The sequence below is a fragment of the Quercus suber genome, unplaced genomic scaffold, assembly GCF_002906115.3.
Source record: "Quercus suber isolate HL8 unplaced genomic scaffold, Cork oak 2.0 scaffold_808, whole genome shotgun sequence".
Classification (NCBI taxonomy): Eukaryota; Viridiplantae; Streptophyta; class Magnoliopsida; order Fagales; family Fagaceae; genus Quercus; species Quercus suber.
The window spans coordinates 269,453-276,496 of record NW_027070242.1 but is presented as its reverse complement, the minus strand read 5'-3'; positions in this window follow the sequence as shown (position 1 = coordinate 276,496).

Here is a 7,044-nt window from a genome sequence, read left to right as displayed (position 1 = left end):
CTAGTTCATCTTCCATCAAGAAGTTGCTGTGTATTTGCACCATAGGGTTTTGTGACCAAGCATCTTCCTGCTATTCATCACGTGGATGAATTGAAGAACTTTGCAGCCAACCATTCTTTCTCAAGTTGGTGTTCTGAAGTCGCGTACTTGGATCCGCGCATTGGTTAGTCACGTACTTGGGAGTCGTGCATCAAAGGTGGAGACTGTCACTACAGATCAAGTCCAATTGGGTATTGGGGTAAGGGTTCAACTGTAGGTTGGTAAGGTACTTGGGATTCCTTTCTTGTAACCGCTTGATTTGATAATAGTGGAGTTTCGGGAGTGGTGACCTGAAAATCACCCAGTGGGGTTTTTGCCGTTAGGGTTTTCCCATTCGTAAATAAATCACCGTGTCATTTATTTTTTCCGCTGCATAATTAGTATTTGGTGATTTGTTTGTGCTTCCACGTATTTGCATGTTAAATTGATTAATTAATAACTTGGCTAATTAATTAATTAATTAGGGTTAATCACAAGGGGTCATTCAGATTGTGACCTAACAAGTGATATCAGAGCAGGCACACTCTGATTAGGGTTTAATCTTTGCTGTGTTGATCCATAGACCCCTGTTTGTCATGGATAGAGGACAATCTTTAATCATACCTCCTTTATTTGATGGCACTAACTATGCATACTGGAAAGTACGCATGAGAGCTTTCTTGCAGTCTTTAGATGAAAAAGTGTGGCAAGCTGTAGAGATTGGCTGGACTAAGCCAACAGAACAACCGGCCGAGTAGGATGATGCTAAGATCAAGGCGGCCAACTTCAACAGCAGAGCGCTGAATGCCTTTTTAGCGCAGTCACCAATGAGGAGTTCAAGAAGATATCCTCAACTGAAACTGCTAAGGAGGCTTGGACCATCCTCCAGACAACCTATGAAGGCACAAAGGCTGTCAAAGACTCAAAGCTTCAGAGGCTCACTACAAGCTTTGAGGAAATTAAGATGGAGGAGGATGAGTCGTTTGATGAGTTCTATGCCAAGCTCAAGGACATAGTGAACCCAAGATTGTAAGGAAGGTGCTCAGATCTCTACCTGAGAGATTTCATGCCAAGATTACGGCAATTGAGGAATCAAAGGATATAGACAAGATTCCTTTGACTGATCTGGTTGGAAACTTGCAGACCTATAAGATAGGGTTATCCAGGATTGGCAAGTCCAACAAAGGGCAAAAGAATGGCCTTGAAGGCAAAGAGCAATGATACAAATGAGTCTTCTGATGATGAAGATTCCAAGATGAAGTCCTACATCACTCGGCAGTTCAAAAAGTTCATGAAGAATGCAAATGGAAGGAGCTTCGACAAGGACCGCAGGCAGTTCAGTTCTTCTCAGTTCAAAAGCCAAGACAAAGGGAAGAAGGATACTAAGGAGGGCGGTCAGTATACTGTTCCCGCAGGACCAAAATGCTTTGGGTGTCATGGGTTCGGACACATGAAAAATGAGTGTCCTACATATCTCAAGAGCATTGGGAAGAGCAAGGCACTTGCTGCAACTCTAAGTGACACTGAGCCTGAAGATGATTCCGACAATGAGGATGACGGAATCTTAAATACCTTCACTGCCACAGTCAATCCTACTGAAGGGATCGTTGAAGAAGTGGATGAAGAAGAAGAACTGGTGGAATCCAAATTTGAGAAGATGGATGATCAAGATGATATCCATTCAGCCTATGAGAAGCTTTACAAGCTCTCTGAAAAGCATGAGAAATTATATAGGCTAGCCACCAAGAAGCTCAGTGATGTGGAACTCGATCGTGAAGAGCTGTCCACAAAGTTTGATGAGGCGAATCAAACTATTGGAGCACTGAGATTTGAGAACAACTTTTTGGCTAAGAAGACCAAAAAGCTTGAGGCGGAGCTGTTTCAAGTCAGAGCTCAACTGGAGAGGACCTCAAGTGTAAAGCTTGATGAGATGCTTAACAATCAGAAACCTGCTTCGGATTGAACTGGTTTGGGGTATGGTATCTCTTTCTCTAATTCTGCTTCTACTAGCAATACTGTTTTTGTTCCTCCTGCTAATAATACTGAAATTGAGAATACTGATGTCAAAACTGAATTAGCTAGTGAGAACTTAGACAAGGGTAAATCTATCTTAGGAGCACCCCTAAGCAAGATAAGAAAGATGATAAAAACTCTAGGGCTAAGAAGGCTAACTCTCAAAAGCCTAAACAGAAGAAGCAGCATCTCTGTCATTATTGTGGAGCTGCCGGTCACACTCGACCAAATTGCTATAAGTGGTTAGCCACTCAACAGAGCAATGGCATGATAGCATCTGGAAACCATAATCAGCTTCAATCCTCTCTTGCTCCTCTTGGAGATCTTCTGAAAGCCCTCATGTTCCTTTCGAACTTGAACGGGTTAAATTCTTCCCCTCTCCACCGATTCAAGTTTCAATCAAAGGAAAGGCTCTTCCAAGGTGTGGAAGAAAAAGGACTTTAAGTGATTTCATCACTTTCTTTTTCCTTTTTGTTTTTCTGTGTTTTTGCATTGCTTGTGTGTTTTGTTTTTCTGCTGAGTCAGTCTAGTTTTGCATTATTTTGTTTAACATGTTTTGTGTGTTTACTTTTAGTTTTGTTTTTTTTTTTTTAAAAAAAAAAAAATTGAAAAATCAGAAAAATACAAAAACAGTGTGTGTTTTGTGTACTTTGGTACTTGTGTACCTTGGATGGCCAATGAAACAAAGTTTTCTAAACTTTGTATCTCTTGTAGCTTAGATGAGCATCTCTATGCACAACTAAGCAAGTGAGCTTTGTGGCTCTTGTTTGTGATGAGTAAGATTAGGTTATATCTTAAAACTTAACACTCATATCACTCTTTTTGACGGGTAGGACTAGAAAATCCTAAGAGAAAGGCATAAATAACCATCTCACCACTGGTGCCCACCAATCATAATATGACACCTGTATACTTCGGCATAGCAAAAGTGCAGTGTCAAAGACATTCGTATGCTTCGGCATAGCAAAAGTGCGATGTCAAAAGCTTAACTCTTGGGTATTTCTTTTCTCTCTTTTATATACCCATGTATGATATGCTAAAATAAAAGAAAACATGCAAAGAAAAATAAAAAGCAAAAAGATTAAAAATGCTTTATATATGGTTAAAACCCTATGGTGCAAATACACAGCAACTTCTTGATGGAAGATGAACTAGGTCAAGAACCTTGTCTGTTGAGCACAATTTTCATAAACAGAGATTACTCAATGATAATACAACTTGTGTCTACCAAAACGGCTCTTAAAATAATCCTTTTATATGTTTAGGGTTAGAAAAAAAGAAAGCCCAAAAACATATTCACGGATCCCAAGAAAATCAGATTGGAATTCTGACTTTTTAATTCTCGACAGATAGCAGGTGTCGAGGTAGCTATCGAGAGGTGTCGAGCTTTAAAAATTCTGCACTTCAACTTGCTTTCTCTTGGACAGACTTGATGACTTCAACACTTGAGCTTGAAACATTGTTTCTTGAAGTATTAAAAACACCTAGAACTACCCAATTACAAGCAGAGTGCGTTTTGTCAAAGGATTAGCCAATTTACATAACTAAGTGACATATGTTCTTAAACACATTAAAACATATATGTCCTAACAAACTTGATCCTCTGACTCTTTCGATTGATACTCGATTGACTTTCGATCGATCGAAAAACATATTCAATCGATCAACCAGCAATCGAAAATCAATCTATCTGAAAAATCTTATAACTGTCTGATTCGATCAATCGAAAGTGATTTTCGATCGATTGAAAATCGCGAATTTCAAATTCCCAGAATTTTTCCTAAGGCAGTTTTCTTTGTTTTTCATGAAAAAACATTCAACATATGAACATTACAGTCAGAGATTGATGCCAAAACTGAAATTCATTGATGCTAATGCCTTAAGATTCAATTTAACATACTTAAAATCAAATTTAAACAACATCATAACATCAATTTCAGTCTTCATCAAATCATAGTTTCAACAACATGCAGAAAATTAAGAAACATAATCTTCTAACAATATGAAACTATCATCTCTAATTCTAAAACTCACAAAACATGTTACACAATACGAAATTGAAGACCGCTCTGATACCATTTGATGGAAATTAGAGATGAGTGCAGCGGAAAATAAGTTTTAAGCGGATCTACTTCATTCGATATTGATAACACGTACTAAGTAAATTTTAGAATTTGAGAACAAGAGATCGTACCTTGAAGCGGTGAATTTCAAAATCCCAAATTGAAGCACTTGGGACTACTTTTAATCTTCACTCCAATTCCACTAACGCCCAAGATGTGTGGTCTCTTAATTGGTAACAAAGGGATGACTAGTGAGTGACAAAAACTCACATACACACCACTTCACAATGGTGTTTCTTACTTGTGAAATTCTGAACGTTTTTCCCTTTGTATCTAACCAATTTATCTAATTGGGCTGGCCTATTGGCCTTACCAATTGGGCTTAAGTGTATGGCTTGGAGTGGGACCAAAAGGGACCAACAAGACACTAGCTCCAATGGGCCTTGGGCTTTTCTGTCAACTCTTGACAAGTCCAAATTTACCATTAACTATATTTAATACCACTATATAAATATAGTTGCACTCTAGGTCTTATCTATAAATTATATCCAAGACTTTATTATACATGCAACCCCTTCATAAAATATTCGTAGTAATACAAAGTCATTAATGTAGACTGCCACTTTGTAAATTACTACATCTTAATCCTTGAGTACCCAGTTTTATCATTTAATGTTATTCATTATATATTTATGAAATCCAATTCCATAAATATATACTTTAGTCTTACTAAAGTGGTTAGGCCTAACTCTCTGAATAACAAACTCATTAAACTTATCTCAAGGGAATACTTTATATCTCCGTTAAGAGACTATGAATTCCATCTTGAGAATATATGTTCCATCAACACTAAATGTGGTTGCCCAATATACTTAGGTTTTGACCGTTACTTTAGATCTCACTCCTGATATATCAAAGCAACCTACACCTTATGATCAGGTCCATTATTCTCTTAGGATTAAGAGTTCATGCAAATGTAAGTCGTGAGATTTATTATTTTTTTGACAGTCTTTAGGAGAATAATAAATCTCACAGCGGTCCAGTTCAATATGTCTTAACTCTTAAAACATATTAACACATCAACTAGAAGTCTCCACTTCCATGATCAAGACAAATCATCGTAGTTGATATGTTATAGTCTTCGCAGATGAAATGCCCAATTTCATCACCGACTACGAACTATAATTCTGAGTTTACAAAGAACTTGTGATTTATATCTTTTGTGACTCTTCACATAAATCACATACTATGCATCTCATGGACTATGTGATAATGTTCGAATATTCATGTTACCATTATTTCAGATAATAACAAAACAAATTTATTAAACATAATATTAAGTCATACATAATGTCATACACAATGTCAAATTTAATATCATACATAGCATCATACAATAGGATTTAAGGGCACTAATCCTAACAGTATTTGCATGAACTCTTAATCCTGAGAGAATAATGGACCTGATCATGAGGTGTAGGTTGCTTTGATATATTAGGAGTGAGATCTATAGTAATGGTCAAAACGTCAGTATGTTGGGTAGCCACATTTAGTGTTGATGGAACATGTATTCTCAAGATGGAATTCATAGTCTCTTAACGGAGATATAAAGTATTCCCTTGAGATAAGTTTAATGAGTTTGTTATTCAAAGAGTTAGGCCTAACCACTTTAGTAAGACTAAAGTATATATTTATGGAATTAGATTTCATAAATATATAATGAATAACATTAAAAGATTAAACCGCGTACTCAAGGATTAAGATTTAGTAATTAAGAAAGTGACGGTCTACATTAATGACTTTGAATTATTACGAATATTTTATGAAGGGGTTGCATGTATAATAAAGTCTTGGGATATAATTTATAGATAAGGCCTAGAGTGCAACTATATTTATATAGTGGTATTAAATATAGTTAATGGTAACTTTGGACTTGTCAAGAGTTGACAGAAAAGCCCAAAACCCATTAGAGCTATTGTCTTATTGGTCCCTTTTGGTCCCATTCCAAGCCACACACTTAAACCCAATTGGAAAAGCCCAAAAGGCTAGCCTAATTAGATAATTGGTTAGATACAAAGGGAAAAAAGTACAGAATTTTGTATGAATGAAAAACATCATTGAAAGGTGGTGTGTATGAGAGTGTAAGTGACTCTTTTGATTTTCCTTTTGTAACCAATTGAGAGTCCACACTTCTTGGGTGTTAGTGGAATTAGAGTGAAGATTAAAAGTATTCCTAAGTGCATCAATCTTCGGTTTTGAAATTCACCGCTTCAAGGTACGCTCTCTTGTTCTCAAATTCTGAAATTTACTTAACGCATGTTATCAATTTCGAACGATGTAGATCCATTATTTTTCCGCTACGTTCACATTTATTTCCATCAATCTACAAGTGGTGAGTTATTTTGTGAATTATTCATATTAAACTTTTGGTCTCCTTATCAATTAAGGAAAATGATAAGAGAATAAAACCTATTTGGATTAGGAGTTTAAGTGTTATTGGAATCCTTTAGAGTTCTAGCCTATCTAAACAACATTAATTTGAGTTTAATTGGGAATTAAAGTCCTAGAAGCTAATTTAAGTTTTAGGGGATCTTAAACTCTAGCCCAAGTAGGAAACATACATAATGTGTAAAGCTAGTTTTAATTAAGAGTACTAATTAGAGTGGGATTGGTCTTCCTAGACTGAATTGGAGTGTTATTTTAGCAGTATATATATATATATATATATTGGGTCTTTTTAAGTTAGTCACATGAAAGGTGGAGAGAGACTACAAGATTTCAAAAAAAGAAGAAGAAGAAGTCAGTGCTTATCGTGTAAAGGTTTAGAAGCTAAGAATATGTGATATATATATATATATATATTGGAGGCATTGTAAGGTTGAAGGTGAAGGTCATCTATTTGTTGGGATGAAGTGGGTGTTAATAAAAGTTTGCAAGGACGGCTGGAGGC